Source organism: Scyliorhinus torazame, chromosome 1 (assembly GCF_047496885.1).
Source record: "Scyliorhinus torazame isolate Kashiwa2021f chromosome 1, sScyTor2.1, whole genome shotgun sequence".
Classification (NCBI taxonomy): domain Eukaryota; kingdom Metazoa; phylum Chordata; class Chondrichthyes; order Carcharhiniformes; family Scyliorhinidae; genus Scyliorhinus; species Scyliorhinus torazame.
Genome location: NC_092707.1, coordinates 54,165,193 through 54,189,344, shown reverse-complemented (window position 1 = coordinate 54,189,344; position 24,152 = coordinate 54,165,193).

Genomic DNA, 24,152 nt, shown 5'->3' with positions numbered 1-24,152 from the left:
CTCTGCCCTGCAAGGCGGGGTATAAGAGCCTGTGCCGCCCCAGCAGCTTTCTTTCTGTACCTGAGCAGCTGGGGGAAATACCTAGCTTATTAAAGCCTTCAGTTGGACTACAACCTCGCTTTAGTAATCATTGATCGTCCATCAACAACCATCCTGTTTTTATACCCCATTTTCACCACTACCACTTGGGCTCTCCAGGAGCTGTTGCTGGCCTCGATGATACCTTCCCGCAGCAGCCGCTGAACCTCAGACCTGATGAAGGTCCTGTCCTGGGCGCTGTACTGTCTGCTCCTGGTGGCGACGGGTTTACAATCCGGGCTGAGGTTTGCAAACAGAGAAGGCGAGTCAACCTTAAGAGTCATGAGGCCGCAGACAGTAAGGGGTGGTAGGGGCCCGCCAAATTTCAGGGTTAGGCTCTGGAGGTTGCACTGGAAGTCCAGGCCGAGTAGCAAGGCAGCGCAGAGGTTGGGGAGGACGTAGAGCCGGAAGTCAGTGAACTCTAAGCCCTGGATGGTGAGGGTGGTGATGCAGTACCCCCGGATCGCCACGGAGTGGGATCCGGAAGCCAGGGAGATTCTTTGGTTAATGGGATGTACCGCGAGGGAGCAGCGCCTTACTGTATCGGGATGGATGAAGCTCTCCGTGCTCCCGGAGTCCAGAAGGCAGGATATCTCATGCCCGTCGACCTTCACCTTTGTCGACGCAGTCGCGAGGTTGTGCGGTCGGGACTGGTCGATTGTGACGGAGGCGAGACGCGGCTGCCCGCAGAAGAAACAGCGGTGTCCGGTGGCGTTAGTGGGCCGTCTCGCCGTGCAGGCTTGCGGGGTCAGGGAAAAGGTCTGAGGGGCTGCCGCTACGGGGTGCCACGCAGCCCAGGTGACCGCCGCGCGATCGGGTGCAAAGGACAGCGCATTTTTTTATAGGCAACGTCCATGGACCCTGCCAGGGCCCATGCCTCTGTAAGTCCCAGAGTGTCCATTTCTAGGAGCCTTCGGCGGATATCGGGGGTGGTCATACCTGCCACGAAAGCAACCCTGATCAAAAGTTCCATGTGCTCGCTCCCCGAAACTGGCGGGCAGCCACAGTTTCGGCCCAGCACCAGCAGCGCCCGGTAGAAGTCTTCCAACGCTTCCTCGGGGCTTTGCCTCCTAGTCACCAGCAGGTGACGAACGTAGACCTGGTTCACAGGGCGGATATAATGTCCTCCTAGCAGCTCGATCGCGGCAGCATAATTCGCCGCCTCCTCGATAAGAGGGTAGATCCCAGGGCTGACCCGTGAGCGTAGGAGATGCATCTTTTGCCCTTCCCGTGGGGGTGTCGGCGGCCGTGTCGAGGTAGCCCTTAAAGCATTAAAGCACGCCAGCCAATGTTTGAAAATAGCAGCAGAGCTGTCCGCGTGGGGGCTCAGCTGAAGGCACTCCGGTTTGATACGGAGATCCATCCTTTCAACTGAAGTTGTAGCAGATTAAATTGATGCGCAATCAATTACTTTCAAGACGAAGTGATTCATAACTGAAGGCTTTAATCTGCTAGAATTCTTCCCCAGCAGCTGCGATACAGAAAGTGAAGGCTGCTGGGACGGCACCGGTTCTTATACTCCACCTCTCATGGCGGAGCTATGTACATCAGCCAATGGTAGCCTCCTGGGTCTGACCAATGGTCATCCACCTCTCAGGTACCGCAATACCTGGTATTACCACATTTATTGCCAGATTGGACAGATGTAGGCTTTGTGTAGTCTGAGGGAAGTCCTGGGGTAGATTTGTACATCTTCCCATGGAGTACTTGCAATTATCCTAGCTGTTATCCTGGTGTTGATGTTGGCAATGTGCTTTCTCCAGGCAATACTCCTGGAATGCTATACCTGGGATATAGCTTTACAGGACCTTAGTTAGGCCGCACTTGGAATATAGTGTTCAATTCTGATCGCCACACTACCAGAAGGATGTGGAAGCTTTGGAGAGGGTACAGAAAAGATTTACCAGGATGTTTCCTGGTATGGAGGGCATTAGCTATTAACAGAGGTTGGAGGAACTTGATTTGTTCTCACTGGAACAACGGAGATTGAGGGGCGACTTGATAGAAGTCCAGAAGGTTATGAGGGGCATTGACAGAATGGATTGTTTAGAAGCTTTTTCCTGGGGTGGAAGAGTCAATTACTAGGGGGCATAGGTTTAAGATGTGAGGGGCAAGGTTTAAAGCAGATGTACGAGGCAAGAGGTTGGTGGGAGCCTTGAACTTGCTGTGGGGAGGTAGTGGAAGCAGATATGATGGTGACTTTTAAGGGACGTCTTGACAAATACATGAATAGGATGGGAATAGAGGGATATGGTCCCTGGAAGGGTAGGGGGTTTTAGTTCAGACGGGCAGCATGGTCGATGCAGGCTTGGAGGTTCAAAGGGCCTGTTCCTGTGCTGTAATTTTCTTTGTTCTTTATATCTGCTATGCATTGGTTTTGACAGCGTCTCATTCCTCACTTCCTGTTCTGTGTGTTTGCTTCATTTGGAGAGCAGCATTTTCTGAGGTTTAACAGAATCCTGATTAGTTTGAGTTAAAGAACTCACCACTCTCATGTGATATCAAAGCATTATGTGATAACTGACTCCATCAGCCTTATCAGCCAGCTTAACAAGCTGATAGGTTGGTAATTGCTGGTGTCACTAAATAAAATACTGTTTTTGCTTGATTTGTGCATCATTGTCATCACAATTGATTTCCAGCACCTTGGGACGTTTTTCAGTACGAATGACTAAAGACCAGAGATCAATGAAGAGTCATCACCTTGCTCAGTGCTTGGCGAACCAGAAGGTTAATGTTATCCCTCCTGTGGTAATACCAGGTATTGCGGTACCAGAGAGAGGAATGACAATTGGCTAGACCGCGGGGTCTACCATTGGGCAATGTACATAGCCCCGCCCTGAGAGGCCGGGTATAAGAACCAATGCCATCCCAGCAGCCTTCACTTCTGTAACTTCGCTGCTGGGTACAGTTCTATCTGATTAAAGCTGAATCGATATGACTCCACGTGGACTCAAGCATATTGATTGCGTATCAAGTTAATCAGATAAGTACTTTGAAGGATGGATCTCCGCATCAAGCCGGCGTGCCTTCAGCTCAGCCCTCACGCAGAAAACTCTGCCGCGATTTTTAAGCATTGGCTGGCACGCTTCCAGAGCTACTTCGAGACGGCTACCGACACCCCCACGGAAAGGCAGAAAATGCACCTCCTACGCTCGCGGGTCAGCCCGGCGATTTACCCCCTGATCGAAGGGGGCGGCAAACTATGATAAAGCCATGGAACTGCTGGAAGGACACTACATTTGTCCACTTAATCAGGTCTACGCCCGTCATCTGCTGGCAACGAGACGGCAGAGCCCAGATGAGACGCTAGAAGATTTCTACAGGGCACTGATCGTGCTGGGCCAAAGCTGCGGCTGCCCAGCGGTGACGGCGAACGAGCACTCCGAACTTTTAATTCGAGACGCTTTCGAGGCAGGTATGATCTCCCCCGACATTCGCCGAAGGCTGCTCGAAATGGACACGCTGGGCCTCACCGAGGCCCGGGCCCTGGCAGGGTCCATGGACGTGGCGTACAAAAACACCCTTGCGTACGCCCCCGCGCGCACCGCGCCCCCCTGGGCTGCGTGGCACCCTGCCGCAGCAGCCCCCCAGACTTAACCGCTTAACCCCCAGACTTACCCGCTAACTCCGCAGGCCTGCGCGGCAAGGCGCTCCACTACCGCCGCCGGCCAACGCTGCTTCTTCTGTGGCCAGGCGAATCACCCGCGCGCGCGCTGCCCGGCCCACACCGTCACCTGCAAAGGGTGCGGCAAGAAAGGCCACTATGTCGCGGTCTGCCTCGCCCGCGCGGTGAATGCGGTATCCAATGACTACCCTCAGCCGTTCCACCAGCCGCCCGCTGTGCAACCACAGCCGTTCTTCCAAGTCCCGACCGTCCCAGGCCCACCGCCGCACTCCCTTTTCCCAGCCCCGCCGGCCCAATGTGCACCGCAGCCTTTGCCCTGCCAGGCAGCATCGCAGCCGCAGCCATTCTTCACCCTGGCAACCATGCTGGAGGAGTGCGCGCAGCCATTTTGTCCCTCGCCAGTCCAATTGTCGGGGTCTCCATCCCGAACTCCATGAGTGATCCCTGGCCGGCGCCATCTTGGATGGGGCCTCAAGCCCCCAGCACGGCTGGCTACGCGCTGCCGGAACAAAACCCCTTGCTGCAGCTGGCCTCCGCCACACTGGAGCAGCATGCACCACCAGTTTACTCCTCCCCGCCGCCATCTCCGGAGTCCCCGGACTCCACGTGCGATAGATGGCCGGCGCATTCTTGGATGGGGCCTCAAGCCCCCAACGCGGCTGGCTACGCGCTACCCGACCAAAACCCTTTGTTGCAGCTGACCTCCGCCTCGCGGGAGCAGAGTGCGCCGCCATTTTGTCCCTCCCCGCCGCCATTTTGTTCCTCCCCGCCGCCATCTTCGGAGTCCCCGGACTCCATGTGCAATCCATGGACGGCGCCATCTTGGATGGGGCCTCAAGCCCCCAACACGGCTGACGATGCGCTGCCCGATCTTCACTCCTTGCTGCAGCTGACCTCCATTACCCTGAACCAGAGTCGGCCCCGAACTCTAGCAAAGGCCACCCCGACGATCGGCATCAACGGCCACGTGACGTCATGCCTCATCGACTCCGGGAGCGCGGAGAGCTTCATCCACCCCGACACGGAAGTCCTCCTCGGGGACCTCGCTCCCAACCTGGCTAGCAACACGCGGAACCGTCCTGCTGCGGAAACATGCGAGGGCGCACAAGTCGGACCCGCTGGTCGAAAGGGTCCACCTGCTGCATGCCAACCCCCAGTATGCCTACGTAGCGTTCCCCGACGGACGCCAAGATATGGTCTCCCTCCGGGACCTGGCGCCCGCCGGAGCCCCACGCGTACCCGAGCCACTGCCCCCCCACCCCCCCATACCTGACCGGAGGGTCAGTACTGCCACCAGAACCCCGACCCAGAGCCGAGCAGGCACCGACACCCCCTACAGGCACCCCTTCCTTCTGCCCATTTTTCGACCTTACAGCGCCGCCTAGGGGTGACAAAACTGCCTGGGAGAAAGACACCACGTTCCCAGAGTCACTACCGGAGTCACTACCACCATGATGAGAATTAACAACGCAAGAACTTTCTCCGCAACCCTCGATAGCATGGTACCTGGTCCTACCATGAAAAGGCGATAGTAATACTGGCCATCACCCCGCTGGCTCTTTTTTAACAGGGGGTGAATGTGGTAATACCAGATATTGCAGTACCAGAGAGAGGAATGACCATTGGCTAGACCGCGGGGTCTACCATTGGGCAATGTACATAGCCCCGCCCTGAGAGGCGGGGTATAAGAACCAATGCCATCCCAGCAGCCTTCACTTCTGTAACTTCGCTGCTGGGTACAGTTCTATCTGATTGAAGCTGAATCGATATGACTCCACGTGGACTCAAGCGTATTGATTGCGTATCACCTTCCTTGAGCATTTTCCTGTATATTTAAAAGCCTCAGCCCGAGCTCAACGGCAGGAAGCACTCTTTGGTGCATTATCTTTTCCATTACTTGCAGGGGCTGTACTCACAAGTTGGAACAATTTTGCTTGCGTGTGGATGCAATTAGCCACTTCCTTTCCCCAGCTGTTGCCAAATGCTTGTGATTTGGTTCAGTACCAATAGTGAAGAGCTATTCTTTGAGGACTGTGCTTTTTTGGAGTCTTTTTTCACCAAAGTTCAGAGAATGCAGTGTTGAGATGTTTTTGCACTGGTTCCTTCCTCTAGCTCTGCAGATCTGATTAAAGAGTTGTTTGGGATCTTGATCTCATTCTAATTTTCTGCAGAAAATGTCTCACTTTTTAGTATCAGCTTTGAGAATGTGTTGCAGCAATCTGCTGCCTTGCCCTTTTGCTCTCTACTTTATAGTTTCTTTTGAAATACATTTCCAATTTACTTCTCAATTATGTTATAGTATCTGCCTCTTGTCAAATGTGATAATAACCTCTGAAAAAAGGTAATTTCTCCTCAGGTTCTTTTTAATTCTGATTATTCCCCTTCAAAACCGGTTTGCCAACCAGTGGAAATAATGGGTGGAATCTTGTGAACTTAGTCCCCGGCAGAACAGCAGGACCTTTTTGAGGTCTGAAACTGGGTTTACTAATTTGTGTGCCTTGCTGTTGTTCTTCCCCCGCAGCAATGTAATTCTCGCCCTGCCGCTGGCTTTCCTGACCAGGCAGGGAGAGTGGACTGGATGTCACATCGAACCAAGCAAGGACGGATCTCTTTTTAAAGGGACTCACAAAAGCAGCAATGATTGCAGCATAAAATCCAGTGTGAAGGAGCAAGGACATGCAGAATGGATGGAAGATGTGGAAAGACTGCCCCCTAATGCACAGACTTGTCCTGGAGATGACGGTTGATGCAGTTGGCCAATTCGGAAATATAGCCATTTACTCCTCTTTGTTTTATGTGCTTTAGCTATTGAAAAATCCACGATGCTGCATTCCTTTTAATATCATGTATCTTAAGCTTATGTTGTAGAGCCATGTGTGCATCTGAAATGCAGCTGTCACTAATCAGCTGAATCCTTTCTAAATGTTCATTAGTTTCATCCTGACGCTAGAGGTTTATCCATAGCCAAGATAAGACAAGCAGCTTTCAATTTCCTGGGAAGTACAACAAATTTTCTTCCTTCACTGAGACGTGATTGCATTCCACTCCACAGCTTAAAGTCCAGCTGAGATAGGAATTAAATAGATTGCAAATCATAGGCCTACTATACGGTTAATGGTCACTCCACCTAACTTAGTTGAGTGAGATTTGTCACTTCTCATCAAGCATAAGAAAAGAAAAAGCTGCAAAAGATGTGTTTATTTTTCTTCAAGTCACAAGGATTTCACGCTTCCTTCGAACAAGTTACAGAACAGCATCGATGGTAACAATTATAAAGTCTTGAATCCAGCTCATCCCAATTCTGTGAGCAACAATTGAATAGACAGTGGAAAAAACTGCTTGGAATAGAAAAATAAATCAAGAATTGTATATATCAGAAATTTTATTTTTCTTACATTTTGCCTTTGAATTGAAGGAATTTGATTTGGGGATGGAACTTATCTTTTGGTATGTTTTACTGCAAAAATTGCGCAGCTTACTTGAAATCATATTTTATAGGTAATTTTGTATTTAATTTTCAAGGAACATTTCATAGATTCATATAATTTACAGTACAGAAGGGGGCCACTCGGCTCATCAAGTCCGCACCGGCCCTTGGAAAGAGCATCCCACTCAAGCCCATATCTCCACCCCATCACCAGCGACCCCATCTGACCTTTTGTTTGGACACTAAAGGCAATTTAGCGTGGCCAATCCACCTAACCTGCACATCTTTGGACTGTGGGAGGAAACTCATGCAGGCACGGGGAGAACGTGCAGACTCCGCCCAGACATGACCCAAGCCGGGAATTGAACCTGGGACCCTGGGGCTGTGAAGCAACAGTGCTAACCACTGTGCTACTATGCTACATTTAAAATGTAAACTTTTGTCGTACAGTGAGAACTCCGACTTTAGAAAGCAACTTTAATGTTGTGGAGTAAATTTTAATCAGTTTGGATTTCGGCAAGGTTTCACTTTGTTGTCGCACATCTGGCGACATACTTGATCTTTTTGTACTTCTACGCTAGCATGTTTCAAGACATAACATGGCCCCAAAAAATAAAAGAGTGGAATATAGTAGTGGAAAAAATGAAATTGCAGATATAATATCACAACTTGCATTTATATAGCACCTTTAGTGTAGTAAAATGTACAAAAAGCACTTCATAAGTGCGTAACCAGACATAAATTGATATCAAGGCAAAGAAGGAGATATCGGGACAGGTGACTCAAAGCTTAGTCAAACACGTATGTTTTAAGAAGCATCTTAAAGGAATATAAAGAAGTGGATAGATTTAGGAAGAAAATACTAGATCTTTGGGCCTGGCCAACTGGAGGCACGGCGGCCTGTTGTGAAGTAAAGGCAGCATGGTAGCACAAGTGGCTAGCACTGTGGCTTCACAGCGCCAGGTTCCCAGGTTCGATTCCCCGCTGGGTCACTGTCTGTGCGGAGTCTGCACGTGTCTGCGTGGGTTTCCTCCGGGTGCTCTGGTTTCCTCCCACAGTCCAGAGACGTGCAGGTTAGGTGGATTGGCCATGCTAGATTGCCCTTAGTGTCCAAAAAGGTTAGGAGGGGTTATTGGGTTATGGGGATAGGGTGGAAGTGAGGGCTTAAGTGGGTCGGTGCAGACTCGATGGACCGAATGGCCTCCTTCTGCACTGTTTGTTCTATGTTCTAAAGGAGGTGGGGGATGTGCCAGAGAATAAAACTCATGGAATGCAAAGCTCTCAAAGGGTTTTAGGGTACAGTCTTGGAGGGATTTGAACACAAAGATAATTTTTGAAAAAGTGGTGTTATTGGGCCATGACTCAATGTATATCAATGAGAACAGGGTGATGGGTGAACTTGATACATTGTATTACGGTCAGCAGATATCTGGATAACATCATGCATGGAAGGGGCAGCACGGTAGCACAAGTGATTAGCACTGTGGCTTCACAGCGCCAGGGTCTCAGGTTCGATTCCCTGCTGGGTCACTGTCTGTGTGGAGTCTGCACGTTCTCCCCGTGTCTGCGTGGGTTTCCTCCGGGTGCTCCGGTTTCCTCCTACAGTCCAAAGACGTGCGGGTTAGATGGATTGGCCATGATAAATTACCCTTAGTGACTAAAAAAGGTTAGGAGGGGTTACGGGGATAGGGGGGAAGTGAGGACTTAAGTGGGTCGGTGCAGACTTGATGAGCTGAATGGCCTCCTTCTGCACTGTATGTTCTGTGTAATCAGTGTCTGCGGAATGTGGAAGAAGGAAGGCCATCCAGGAGAACATTGAAATACTGGAGGCAACAAAAACATGTATAATGGTTTCCGCAGCTACAAGCAATGTTATGGAGATGAAAGAAGGCAATCTTTGTTATGGAGGGGGTATAGAGTTGAAAGCTTAGCTGAGGGTCAAACTGAACACAGGTTGCAAACAGTCTGGTTCACCCTGACACTGACCAAGAAGTGGGATGACTAGAGAACAGAGTGTCCTTCGTCTGGTGGCCTTGACATCTATCATTATGAAGTGCTTCGAGAGGTTTGTCATGAGACACATCAACTCTATATCCCAGAGTGCCTTGACCCACTGCAATTCGTATACTGCTACAACCGGTCTACAGTAGATGCTATCTCCGTGGCCCTACGATCGACCTACTACGTCAGACTCTATTCATTGACTACAGTTCCGCCCTCAACACCATAATCCCTGCCAAACTCATATCAAAACTCCAAAATCTAGGACTTGGCTCCTTCCTCTGCAATTGGATCCTCGACTTCCTGACCCATAGACCACACACCTCCATGATAGTCCTCAATACTGGGGCCCCGCAAATCTGCGTACTTAGTCCCCTACTATACTCCCTATACACACACGACTGTGTGGCAAAATTTGGCTCCAACTCCTTTTCCAAGTTTGCTGATACACAACCATAGTGGGTCAGATCTCGAATAACAATGAGTCAGAGTACTGGAGGGAGATAGCGAACCTAGTGGAGTGGTGTAATGACAACAATCTCTCCCTCAACGTCAGAAAAACAAAGGAGCTGATCATTGACTTCATGCAGCAAAGTATCGTACACACCCCTGTCTGCATCAATGGTCTGAGGTGGAGATGGTTGACAGCTTCAAATTCCTAGTTTACATAGATGATTTGGATTTGGGGACCAAGTACAATGTGTCCAAGTTTGCAGACGACACTAAGATGAGTGGTAAAGCAAAAAGTGCAGAGGATACCGGAAGTCTGCAGAGGAATTTGGATAGGTTAAGTGAATGGGCTAGGGTCTGGCAAATGGAATACATTGTTGACAAATGTGAGGTTATCCATTTTGGTAGGAATAATAGCAAAAGGGATTATTATTCAAATGATAAGATATTAAAACATGCCGCTGTGCAGAGAGACCTGGATGTGCTCGTGCATGAATCGCATAAAGTTGGTTTACAGGTGCAACAGGTGATTAAGAAGGCAAATGGAGTTTTGTCCTTCATTGCTAGAGGGATGAAGTTTAAGGCTAGGGAGGTTATGCTGCAATTGTACAAGGTGTTAGTGAGGCCACACCTGGAGTATTCAGTTTTGGTCTCCTTACCTGAGAAAGGATGTACTGGCGCTGGAGGGTGTGCAGAGGAGATTCACTAGGTTAATCCCAGAGCTGAAGGGGTTGGATTACGAGGAGAGGTTGAGTAGACTGGGACTGTACTCGTTGGATTTTAGAAGGATGAGGGGGGATCTTATAGAAACATAAAATTATGAAGGGAATAGATAAAAAAGATGCGGGCAGGTTGTTTCCACTGGTGGGTGAAAGCAGAACTAGGGGGCATAGCCTCAAAATAAGGGGAAGTAGATTTAGGACTGAGTTTAGGAGGAACTTCTTCACCCAAAACGTTGTGAATCTATGGAATTCCTTGCCCAGTGAAGCAGTTGAGGCTCCTTCATTAAATGTTTTTAAGATAAAGATCGATAGTTTTTGAAGAATAAAGGGATTAAGGGTTATGGTGTTCAGACCGGAAAGTGGAGCTGAGTCCAAAAAAGATCAGCTATGATCTCATTGAATGGCGGAGCAGGCTCGAGGGGCCAGGTGGCCTACTCCTGCTCCTAGTTCTTATGCGTGCTCATCACCAACAATCTGTCCTGGTACACCCAATGTCGACACTACGACCACGAAAGTACAACACACCAATACTTCCTCAGGAAGCTATGGAAATTCGGCATGTCCACATTGACTCCTGCCAATTTTTATAAATACACCATTGAAAGCATCCTATCTGGTTGCATCAGACTGGTATGGCAACTGCTCGTCCCAAGACCGTAAGGAAATGCAGAGAATGGCCCTCTTATGGACTGAACTGATCTCTCCACACATCCTCTCTACTGAGTAGTACTACACTCTGTGCTTCACCCGATGTCTGTGTCTATATATTTACATTGTGTATCTATCATATGTCCTAATTTTTCATGTATGGAACGATATGTTTGGACTGTACGTGAACAATACTTTCCACGTGACAATAAACCCAAATCCAAACCTTTGACTACCTCTAATGCCTCTCCTTTTTCTAACTGAGAGCAATTGCCCCATCTGGTTTCCCTGTGACCTATCATGATGTAGTTGAAGAACCTCCTGCAATGGCTTCACCTCCCATCCCCACAACAGTGCCTGTGGAGTTCACCTAAAGCTTTTTTGCCCAGGACCCATTTTTACTAACCGGCCATCCTGCGTGACATCCACGCCGGCCGACCTTCGGGACCCACACCGGCCGACCTTCATCACCACCATTTTCACTTTCCTTTAATGTGACAGGTGAGCCTGCTTGGTCCTCACGATCTCACTCACTTTGTTATTCAATGTTACATTTCTGATAATGACTTCAGCTGATGATTTAAGATCTCACTGCATACGTTGAAAAAGATCAAAAGGTTTGTCCTCTAACTCACCATGCTTAGTCTTTTTTAAAAATAATAATCTTTATTGTCACAAGTAGGCTTACATTAACACTGCAATGAAGTTACTGTGAAAAGCCCCTAGACGCCACATTCCGGCGCCTGTTCGGGTTCACAGAGGGAGAATTCAGAATGTCCAATTCATCTAACAGCACGTCTTTCAGGACTTGTGGGAGGAAACCGGAACACCCCGGAGGAAACCGACACAGACACGGGGAGAACATGCAGACTCCACACAGACAGTGACCCAAGCCGGGAATCAAACCTGGGACCCTGGTGTGTGAAGCAATTGTGCTGACCACTATGCTACTATGCCGCCCAATGTCTTCAAATTCCTTTGAAGTTTTGAGGCTTTTAAACTTCAATTTGGCAGTGCTTCACTGCATATAACACACATGAACATTAAATCCTGAATTGCAGTGGTATAATTAATAACCCATACCTCAAGTAATCACCTTTTTACTGCTTTGTTCCTGTTTTCAGCTTCTTCTTCATGGGTTGTTCATCAGAGGCCCTGGAGTTCACACCAGCATTGCTGGCAGCTGCAAAATGAGGAATCTGTCTCGCGCCCAGAACATGCGACGTCAGCGAATGGGGCGCATGCCCTGCTCTCTGCCATTGCTTCCGGTGGGACTCCATTTTCTACTGACAAAACTGGCCCTGGACAGCGCGCTGGCAACAGGAGGAGGCGGTCCACCTCGCTCATGTGTGGTCCATCCCGCGCATGTGGGATCCGGCAATCTCAAATGTCCGTCGCGGCCGGCATTTTTAAAAGACGGTCGCGGCCGTTGGGCATTCCTCCCACGATCGGGGACACTGCAACCGATCGCACCGTGACCCTCCTGAAACCTGCCTGGGTCTTGACCCTGAGTTTGAAAACCCCTGCATTAGATCTATTCATTTCTCACACTCAGCAACATAATTCAAAGACACAATCAAACTCCATGGGCGGGATTCCCTGGCCGCGTTGGCTCGGCGACTGGAGAATCCCACCCGAGGTCACTGGATTTTTCCATTTTCAGCGTCTCGCCTGTGACGTTCCTTCGGCGGGCAGGGCAAAAGAAACCAGCCCCATGTGTAAGCTGATGACAGTTTGATCACCTCAATGCCACCTTTTTCAGCCCCTCCCCTGTGTGTTGTCAGAGTGCTTGTCCGGACTTGAATGAACCTCTCCCTTCATCATCACTTCCTCCCTGGATTTTTGTTGGATACAGATTGGAAGTTTTTTTTCTGTTACACCATGCCCCTTGGATGTCTTTGATGCTGCACTGGAAAGTTGGAACCAGCATGCACAACAGATGTATTACTATTTCCGGGCGAACAACATCACCGAAAACGAGCGCCAGGTGGTCATTTTGCTCACTGCCTGTGGCCTGCATACGTTTGGGGTGATTAGGAGCCTTATGTACCCAGCTGCGCCGGACACCAAGACGCTTGATGAACTTGTGACCAAAATGAAAATGTTGGCCCGGAGTTATGTCTGGTGGCCAGACCTCAACGCCGACATTGAGAAGGTGGCCCAAAACTGCTCAATTTGCAAGGAACTTCAGAAGCTTCCGCCGGCCGCGCCCCTACATCACTGGGAATGGCCAGGGCGGCCTTGGGCGCGCTTGCATGAGGATTTTGACGGCCCTTTTCAAGGATCCATGTTCCTTCTATTAATCGATGCCCAGTCTAAATGCATAAGATGGTAGACACAACGTCCTGCGCAACGATCGAGAGGATGCGTTTGTCTTTCAATACGTATGGCCGCCCCGAGGTACTCGGCACGGACAACGGCACTCCTTTCACAAGTGAAGAGTTTGCGAGGTTCATGAAGATGAATGGCATACGCCATATCCCGCACCGCTCCAAACCACCCGGCTTCCAATGGGTTGGCGGAACGCTCAGTGCAGACATTCAAACAGGGCTTAAGGAAAGTCTTCCGGGTCTATGGACACTAGACTGGCTCATTTTCTGTTTTTGTGTAGGACCACATGTGGTGACTGGGGTAGCTCCCTAATGGGCCGGAGACATCGCATCCGCCTTAGCATGGTTTTCCCGGACATTGGCGCAAATGTACACAGCACTCAAGAACGGCAGGGGCATGGCCTTACTCCGCATCGGCTGATTCAGCAGTTTGCGCCCGGTGACCCGTTGTTCGTTTTAAATTTTGCTGGTGCCCAGTGGGTCCCTGGTGTTATCTATCACCGAACGGACCCTATCTTGTATGCCTCAATTAAATCACCTCTTAACCTTCTTCTCTCTAAAGAAAACAGCCTCAAGTCCCTCAGCCTTCCCTCATAAGATCTTCCCTCCATACCAGGCAACATTCTGGTAAATCTCCTCTGCACCCTCTCCAATGCTTCCACATCCCCCCTATAATGCGGCGACCAGAACTGCACGCAATACTCCAAATGCGGCCGCACCACGGTTTTGTACAGCTGCAACATGACCTCATGGCTCCGAAACTCAATCCCTCTACCAATAAAAGCTAACACACCGTACGCCTTCTTAACAACCCTCTCAACCTGGGTGGCAACATTCAGGGATCTATGTACATCTCTGCTCATCCACACTACCAAGAATCTTACCATTAGCCCTGTAGTCTGTCTTCCTGTTATTCCTTCCAAAATGAATCACCTCACACTTTTCTGCATTAAACTCTATTTGCCACCTCTCAGCCCAGCTCTGCAGCTTATCTATGTCCCTCTGTAACTTGTAACATCTTTCCGCACTGTCCGCAACTCCACCGACTTTAGTGTCATCTGCAAATTTACTCACCCATCCTTCTACGCCCTCCTCCAGGTCATTTATAAAAATGACAAACAGCAGTGGTCCCAAAACAGATCCTTGTGGTACACCACTAGTAACTGGACTCCAGTCTGAACATTTCCCATCAACCACCACCCTTTGTCTTCTTCCAATTTCTGATCCAAACTGCTAAATCACCCTGAATCCCATGCCTCTGTATTTTCTGCAATAGCCTACCATGGGGAACCTTATCAAACGCTTTACTGAAATCCATATACACCACATCAACTGCTTTACCCTCATCCACCTGTTTGGTCACCTTCTCAAAGAACTCAATTAGGTTTGTGAGGCATGACCTACCGTTCACAAAACCGTGTTGACTATCTCTAATCAAATTATTCCTTTCCAGATGATTATGCATCCTATCTCTGAAAATCTTTCCAAGACTTTGTCTACAACAGAAGTTAAGCTCACTGGTCTATAGTTACCAGGGTTGTCTCTACTCCCCTTCTTGAACAAGGGGACAACATTTGCTATCTTCCAGTCTTCTGGCACTATTCCTGTAGACAAAGATGACTTAAAGATCAAAGCCAAAGGCTCAGCAATCTCCTCCCTAGCTTCCCAGAGTATCCTGGGATAAATCCCATCCGGCTCAGGGGACTTATCTATTTTCACACTTTCCAGAATTGCTAACACCTCCTCCTTATGAACCTCAAGCCCTTCTAGTCTAGTAGCCTGGATCTCAGTATTCTCCTCGACAACATTGTCCTTTTCCTGTGTGAATACTGACGAAAAATATTCATTTAGCACCTCTCCTATCTCCTCGGACTCCAAGCACAACTTCCCACTACTGTCCTTGACTGGCCCTACTGTTACCCTAGTCATTCTTTTATTCCTGACATATCTATAGAAAGCTTTAGGGTTATCCTTGATCCTACCTGCCAAAGACTTCTCATGTCACCTCCTGGCTCTTCTCAGCTCTCTCTTTAGGTCCTTCCTAGCTAACGTAACTCTCGAGCGCCCTAACTGAACCTTCACGTCTCATCTTTACATAAGCCTCCTTCTTCCTCTTGACAAGTGTTTCAACTGCTTTAGTAAACCACGGTTCCCTCGCTCGACCACATCCTCCCTTCCTGACAGGTACATACTTATCAAGGACATGCAGTAGCTGTTCCTTGAACAAGCTCCATATTTCCATTGTGCCCATCCCCTGCAGTTTTCCTCTCCATCCAATGCATCCTAAGTCTTGCCTAATCGCATCATAATTGCCTTTCCCCCAGATATAACTCTTGCCCTTCGGTATATACCTATCCATTTCCATCATGAAAGTAATTGTGGTCACTATCACCAAAGTGCTCACCTACCTCCAAATCTAAAACCTGTCTTGGTTCATTACCCAGTATCAATTCCAATATGGCCTCGCCTCTCGTTGGTCTTTCTACATACTGCGTCAGGAAACCCTCCTGCACACATTGGACAAAATCTCCCCTCCTCTTTCACTCCTCCCTACCATTCTCTGTCTCCCCTCCATTCTCCCCCTCCCTCCCATCCCCATCTCCCTTCCCAACCCCATCACCCTCTCCCCATCCCCTCCCCACCTTCTCGGCACCTCCGTCTGCTCCCCCCTCACTCATCCCTCCCATCTCCTCCTTACTCCCATCTCCCCTCCCCTCCTCCCCACTCCCCTCCATCCCTTCTCCCCATTCCCACCCCCTCCCCACCCAATCACCCTCCCCTCCCCATCCCCCTCCCCTCCTCCCTCACCTTCTCCCCTCCCTTCTCACTCTCCCCTCCCCCTACCCCCTCTCCATTCCCATCTCCCTCTCCCCGTCTCCCTTCCACAACTACCCTTTCTCCCCTAACCCACCTCCCCCCCACTCATCACCCCCTCCCCATCACGCCCTCTGCATCTAACCCCTGATCTCACCCTCCGATCCCATCACTCCTCCCTATCTCTCGTTCCTCCCCCTCCCCATCTCCAATCCCCATCTCCCACTTCCCTACCCAGCTCCCCCACCCCCATCCCGTCCCCACACACCATCGTCCTATCTCCCCTTGCTCCCCATTTCCCCCTCACCATCTCCATCTCTCCCATTCTCTCCATCTGCCCCTCATCCCCACCACCCCTCCCCATTTCTACCCCTCCCATCCCCCCTCAACTCCCTCTCCCCTCCCCTCATCTCCTCCCCCCAACTCCCCTTCCCCATCACCCTCTCCCCCCATCAATTCCTTCCCCTCCTCCCCATCTCCTCCCCATCCCCTCGCCCTCATCTCCCCCTCCCCTACCATTCTCCCCTCCCCCAATTCCCCCCACAACGCCCCTCATCTCCTCTTGCACCCATCTACCTCTCATCTCCCCCTCCCCTCCTCCCCATCTTGCCCTCCTGCCCATTCGCTCCCCTCCTCATGTCCCCTTCCCCTCCATCCGACCTCCCCTCCTCATTAGCCCCTCCCCCACCCCCCCTCCGCCCTCCCCCCTCTCTCCCCATCCCCTCCCTCCCTCTCCCCATCCCTCTCCTCCCTCTATCCCTCCCCTCCCTCTCTCCCCCACCCCCCTCTCCCCTCCCTCTCCCCCACCCTCCCCCCTCCCTCCTCCTCCCCTCCCTCTCTCCCCCATCCCTCTCCCCCTCCCTCACCCTCCCCCTCCCCTCCCTCCACCCTTCCCCCTCCTCCCTTCCCCCTCCCTCACCCCCTCCCTCTCCCCCTCCCCTCCCTCCTCCCTCTCCCCCTCACTCTCCCCCCTCCCTCTCCCCCCCTCCCTCTCCCCCCTCCCACTCCCCCCTCCCTCTCCCCCCTCCCACTCCCCCCTCCCTCTCCCCCCTCCCTCTCCCCCTCCCTCTCCACACTCCCTCTCCCCCCTCCCTCCCCTCCCTCTCCCCTCCTCCCTCTCCCCCTCCCAATCCCCGCTCCCTCCCCCTCTCCCCGCTCCCTCCCCCCTCTCCCCCTCCCTTTCCCCCTCCCTCTCCCCCCTCCCTCCTCCCCTCTCATCCCTCGCTCCCTCTCCCCCTTCCCCCTCCCCTCACCCTCCCACTCCTCCCCCTCCCCTCCCTCACCCCCTCCCCCTCCCTCTCCTACCCCTCCCTCTCCCGCCTCCCTCTCCCCTCCCTCTCCTACCCCTCCCTCTCCCCCTCCCTCTCCTCCTCCCCCTCCCTCTCCCCCCCCACCCTCCCTCTCCCCCCTCTCCCATCCCCCTCCCTCCCCCTCCCTCCCCCCCTCTCCCATCCCCCTCCCTCCCTCCCCTCTCTCCCCCACCCCTCCCTCTCTCCCCCACCTCCCTCTCACCCCTCCCCCTTCCTCTCCCTCCACCCTCCCCCTCCCCTCCCTCCTCCCTCCCTCCCCCTCCCTTCCCCCCTCCCCCTCCCTCCCCCCTTTCCCCCTCCCTCTCCCCCTCCCTCCTCCCCCTCCCATCACTCGCTCCCTCTCCCCCTTCCCCCTCCCCTCACCCTCCCACTCCTCCCCCTCCCCTCCCTCACCCCCTCCCTCTCCTACCCCTCCCTCTCCCGCCTCCCTCTCCCCTCCCTCTCCTACCCCTCCCTCCCCCCCTCCCTCTCCTCCTCCCCCTCCCTCCCTCTCCCCCCCCACCCTCCCTCTCCCCCTCTCCCATCCCCCTCCCTCCCCCTCCCTCTCCCCCCTCTCCCATCCCCCTCCCTCCCTCCCCTCTCTCCCCCACCCCTCCCTCTCTCCCCCACCTCCCTCTCACCCCTCCCCTTCCTCTCCCTCCACCCTCCCCCTCCCCTCCCTCCTCCCTCCCTCCCCCTCCCTTCCCCCCTCCCCCTCCCTTCCCCCTCCCCCCTTGTCTCCCCCTCCCTCTACCCCCTCTCTCCCGCTCCCCCTTCTCTCCCTCTCCCCCCCTCCCACTCCCCCCTCCCCCTCCCTCCCTCTCCCCCACTCCCCTCCTCCCTCTCTCCCCTCCTCCCTCTCCCCCTCCTCCCTCTCCCCCGCCCCCTCCCGCCTCCCCCTCCCGCCGCCCCACTCCCTCTCCTCCCCCTCCCTCTCCTCCCCCCACCATCTCCCCCCTTTCCCCCCTCCCCTACTACCCCCACCCTCCTCTACCACCCCTCCCCTCCTCCACTACCACCCCTCCCCCTCCCCCTCCCCTACCTTCTCCCTCTCCCCCCTAACCCCTCCCTCTCCCCCCTCCTGCTCCACCTACCCCCTCCCTCTCCCCCTACCCCCTCTCCGCCCTCCGTCTCCCCCTACCCCCTCTCTCTCCCCCTTTCCCCCCCTCCCACCTCCCCAACTTTCCCCCCTCCCCTACTACCCCCCTCACTCATCCCTCCCATCTCCTCCTTACTCCCTTCTCCCCTCCCCTCCTCCCCACTCCCCTCCATCCCTTCTCCCCATTCCCACCCCCTCCCCACCCAATCACCCTCCCCTCCCCATCCCCCTCCCCTCCTCCCTCACCTTCTCCCCTCCCTTCTCACTCTCCCCTCCCCCTACCCCCTCTCCATTCCCATCTCCCTCTCCCCGTCTCCCTTCCACAACTACCCTTTCTCCCCTAACCCACCTCCCCCCCACTCATCACCCCCTCCCCATCATGCCCTCTGCATCTAACCCCTGATCTCACCCTCCGATCCCATCACTCCTCCCTATCTCTCGTTCCTCCCCCTCCCCATCTCCAATCCCCATCTCCCACTTCCCTACCCAGCTCCCCCACCCCCATCCCGTCCCCACACACCATCGTCCTATCTCCCCTTGCTCCCCATTTCCCCCTCACCATCTCCATCCCTCCCATTCTCTCCAATTGCCCCTCATCCCCACCACCCCTCCCCATTTCTACCCCTCCCATCCCCCCTCAACTCCCTCTCCCCTCCCCTCATCTCCTCCCCCCAACTCCCCTTCCCCATCACCCTCTCCCCCCATCAATTCCTTCCCCTCCTCCCCATCTCCTCCCCATCCCCTCGCCCTCATCTCCCCCTCCCCTACCATTCTCCCCTCCCCCAATTCCCCCCACAACGCCCCTCATCTCCTCTTGCACCCATCTACCTCTCATCTCCCCCTCCCCTCCTCCCCATCTTGCCCTCCTGCCCATTCGCTCCCCTCCTCATGTCCCCTTCCCCTCCATCCGACCTCCCCTCCTCATTAGCCCCTCCCCCACCCCCCCCTCCTCCCACCCCCCTCTCTCCCCAACCCCCCTCCCCTCCCCACCCTCCCCCCATCCCTCACCTCCCACTCTCCCACCCACCCCACCCCACACCCCCCCCCCCCTCCCCCACCCCACCCCCCACCCTCCCCCACCCACCTCCCCTCCCACTCTCCCCATCCCTCTCCCCCTCCCTCACCCCACCCCCCCTCCCCTCCCTCCACCCTTCCCCCTCCACCCTTCCCCCTCCCTCACCCCCCTCCCCTCCCCCTCCCACTCCCCCCTCCCCACCCTCCACCCTCACCCCCTCACTCACCCCCATCCCTCACCCCCTCCCCCCTCCCTCTCCCCCCTCCCACTCCCCCCTCCCTCTCCCCCCTCCCTCTCCCCCTCCCTCTCCACACTCCCTCTCCCCCCTCCCTCCCCTCCCTCTCCCCTCCTCCCTCTCCCCCTCCCAATCCCCGCTCCCTCCCCCTCTCCCCGCTCCCTCCCCCCTCTCCCCCTCCCTTTCCCCCTCCCTCTCCCCCCCTCCCTCCTCCCCCTCTCATCCCTCGCTCCCTCTCCCCCTTCCCCCTCCCCTCACCCTCCCCACACCTCCCCCACCCCACCCTCACCCCCTCCCCCTCCCTCTCCTACCCCTCCCTCTCCCGCCTCCCTCTCCCCTCCCTCTCCTACCCCTCCCTCCCTCTCCCCCCCCTCTCCTCCTCCCCCTCCCTCCCACTCCCCCCCCACCCTCCCTCACCCCCCCTCTCCCATCCCCCTCCCTCCCCCTCCCCCACCCTCCCCCCCCCTCCCATCACCCTCCCTCTCTCCCTCCCCCCCTCTCACCCCTCCCCCTCCCTCCCTCCCCCTCTCTCCCCCACCCCTCCCTCCTCCCTCCCTTCCCCCTCCCTCCCCCTCCCTTTCCCCCTCCCTCTCCCCCCTCCCCCTCTCATCCCTCTCCCCCTTCCCCCTCCCCTCACCCTCCCACTCCTCCCCCTCCCCTCCCTCACCCCCCTCCCTCTCCTACCCCTCCCTCTCCCCTCCCTCTCCTACCCCTCCCTCCCTCTCCCCCTCCCTCTCCTCCTCCCCCTCCCTCCCTCTCCCCCCCCACCCTCCCTCTCCCCCCTCTCCCATCCCCCTCCCTCCCCCTCCCCCTCCCTCCTCTCCCATCCCCCTCCCTCCCCTCTCTCCCCCACCCCTCCCTCTCCCCCCCACCTCCCTCTCACCCCTCCCCCTTCCTCTCCCTCCACCCTCCCCCTCCCCTCCCTCCTCCCTCCCTCCCCCTCCCCCTCCCTTCCCCCTCTCCCCTTGTCTCCCCCTCCCTCCCCGCCCCTCTCCCGCTCCCCCTTCTCTCCCTCTCCCCCCCTCCCTCTCCCCCTCCCCCCCTCCCTCTCCCCCACTCCCCACTCCCCTCCTCTCCCCCCTCCTCCCTCTCTCCCCCTCCTCCCTCTCCCCCTCCTCCCTCTCCCCGCCCCCTCCCGCCTCCCCCTCCCGCCGCCCCACTCCCTCTCCTCCCCCCTCCCTCTCCTCCCCCCACCATCTCCCCCCTTTCCCCCCTCCCCTACTACCCCCACCCTCCTCTACCACCCCTCCCCTCCTCCACTACCACCCCTCCCCTCCCCCTCCCCTACCTTCTCCCTCTTCCCCCTAACCCCTCCCTCTCCCCCCCTCCTGCTCCACCTACCCCCCTCCCTTTCCCCCTACCCCCTCTCCGCCCTCCGTCTCCCCCTACCCCCTCTCTCTCCCCCTTTCCCCCCTTCCCCTACTACCTCCCCAACTTCCCCCCTCCCCTACTACCCCCCCACCCCACTACCCCCCTCCCCTACTACCATTCCTTACTAGCCTACCCCCCACCCTCCCCCTTCCTCCACCCCACCCCTCCAATCCTCCTCCCCTCCCCACCCACTCCCCCCTCCCCACTCCCCTCCCATCCCACCCCCACCCATCCCCACCCACCCCCACCCCACACCCCACCCCCACCCCCCCTCCCCACCCACCCACCCCCTCCCACCCCCCCTCCCCACCCATCCCACTCCCCCACCCACCCACACCCATCCCCCATCCCACCCATCCCCACACCCCCACACATCCCACACCCCTCCCACTCCTCCCATCCCACTCCCCCCACCCCACCCCCACCCCCCCACCCCTCCCACTCCCCCCACCCCACCCATCCCACTCCCCCCTCCCCTCCCACTTCCCCCCTCCCCTCCCACTCCCCCCTCCCCTCCCACTCCCCCCCTCCCACACCCCCTTCCCACTCCCCCATCCCACTACCCCCCACCCCTCCCCTCCCACATCACACTACCCCCCCCTCCCCTCCCATCCCACTCCTCCCCTCCCCTCACCCTCCCCACCCACTCCCCCCTCCCACTCCCCCCCTACCCTCCCACTCCCCCCCCACCCCACCTCCCACTCCCCCCACCCACACCCCCCCACCCCCCACTCCCCCCACCCCCCCCCTCCCCTCCCACTCCCCACCCACACCCCCCCCTCCCCTCCCATCCCACTCCCCCCCTCCCCTCCCATCCCACTCCCCCCTCCCCTCCCATCCCACTGCCCCCCTCCCCTCCCATCCCACTCCCCCCTCCCCTCCCATCCCACTCCCCCCTCCCACTCCCCCCTCCCCTCCCATCCCACTCCCCCCTCCCATCCCACACCTCCCCCTCACCTCCCACCCTCCCCTCCCCCCTCCCCTCCCACTCCCCTCCCACTCCCCTCCCACTCCCCTCCTCCCACTCCCGACCTCCCCTCCCACTCCCCCCTCCCCTCCCACTCCCCCCTCCCCTCCCACTCCCCCCCCCTCCCCTCCCCACTACTCCCCCCTTCCCTCCCACCTCCCATTCGCACTCCCCCCCTCCCATTCCCACTCCCCCCCTCCTCCCACTCCCCTCCCCCCTCCCCTCCCACTCCCCCCTTCCCATCCCCTCTTCCCATCCCCTCTTCCCATCCCCTCCCCCTTGCCCCCCTCCCCCTCCTCCCCTCCCCCTCCTCCCCTCCCTCCCCCTCTTCCCCTCCCTCCTCCCCTCCCCACTCCTCCCCTCCCTTCCCCCTCTCTCCCACCCCCCCCCTCTCCTCCTCCCTCCCTCCCTCCCCTCCCTCCCCTCCCACTCCCCCATCCCACTCCTCCCCTCCCACCCTCCCACTCCCCCCTCCCCTCCCACTCCCCTCCCACTCCCCCCCCCACTCCCCCCCTCCCCTCCCACTCCCCCCCTCCCCTCCCACTCCCCCATCCCACTCCCCCCTCCCCTCCCCCCTCCCCTCCCCTCTCACCCTCCCCTCCCACTCCCCCTCCCCTCCCACTCCGCCCACTCCCGCCCTCCCCTCACCCCCCACACCCCTCCCCCTCCCCTCCCATCCCACTCCCCCCTCCCCTCCCACTCCCCCCCCACTCCCCCCCTCCCCTCCCCTCCCCTCCCACTCCCCCCCACTCCCCCTCCCCTCCCATCCCACTCCCCCTCCCCTCCCATCCCACTCCCCCCTCCCCTCCCATCCCACTCCCCCCCTCCCCTCCCATCCCACTCCCCCCTCCCCTCCCATCCCACTCCCCCCTCCCCTCCCACTCCCCCCCCACTCCCCCCTCCCCTCCCACTCCCCCCCACTCCCCCTCCCCCTCCCATCCCACTCCCCCCTCCCCTCCCATCCCACTCCCCTCCCACTCCCCCCTCCCCTCCCATCCCACTCCCCTCCCATCCCACTCCCCCCTCCCCTCCCATCCGACTCCCCCCTCCCATCCCACTCCCCCCTCCCCTCCCATCCCACACCTCCCACCCTCCCCTCCCACTCCCCCCTCCCACCTCCCCTCCCACTCCTCCCCCCCTCCCCTCCCATTCCCCCCCTCCCCCCCTCCCTCCCATTCCCCCCTCCCCTCCCCCCCCTCCCATTCCCCCCTCCCCTCCCCCCCCTCCCACCTCCCCCTCCCCCTCCCTCCCATTCCCCCCTCCCTCCCATTCCCCCCTCCCACCTCCCCTCCCCCCCCTCCCCCCTCCTCCCACTCCCCCCCTCCTCCCACTCCCCCCCCTCCTCCCTCTCCCTTCCGCCCCCTCCCCTCCCACTCCCCCCTTCCCATCCCCTCCCCCCTGCTCCCCCTCCCACCCCTCCCCTCCCTCCCCCCCCTCCCCCCTCCCCCCCCCTCCCTCTCCCCCCCTCCTTCCTCCCCCCTCCCTCTCCCCCCCCTCCCTCTCCCCCTCCTTCCTCCCCCCTCCCTCTTCCCTCTCCCCCCTCCTCCCTCTCCCCCCTCCCAATCCCCGCTCCCTCCCCCCCCTCCCTTCCCCCGCTCCCTCCCCCCCTCCCTTCCCCCGTCTCCTCCCTCTCCCCCTTCCCCTCCCACTCCTCCCTCCCTCTCCCCCCCTCCCACTCCTCCCCCCCTCTCCCCCTCCCACTCCTCCCCCCCCTCTCCCCCTTCCCCCTCCCACTCCTCCCCCTCTCCCCCTTCCCCCTCCCACTCCTCTCCCTCTGCCCCTCCCCCTCCCCTCCCTCTGCCCCTCCCCCTCCCCTCCCTCTGCCCCTCCCCCTCCCCTCCCTCTGCCCCTCCCCCTCCCCTCCCTCTGCCCCTCTCCCCCCCACCCTCCCTCCCCCTCCCTCTCCCGCCTCCCTCTCCCCCCCACCCAACCTCTCCCATCCCCCTCCCTCCCTCCCTCTCCCATCCCCCTCCCTCTCTCCCCCCTCTCCCATCCCCCTCCCTCTCTCCCCCACCCCTCCTTCTCACCCCTCCCCTTCCTCTCCCTCCACCATCCTCCCCCTCCCCCCCTCTCCGCAC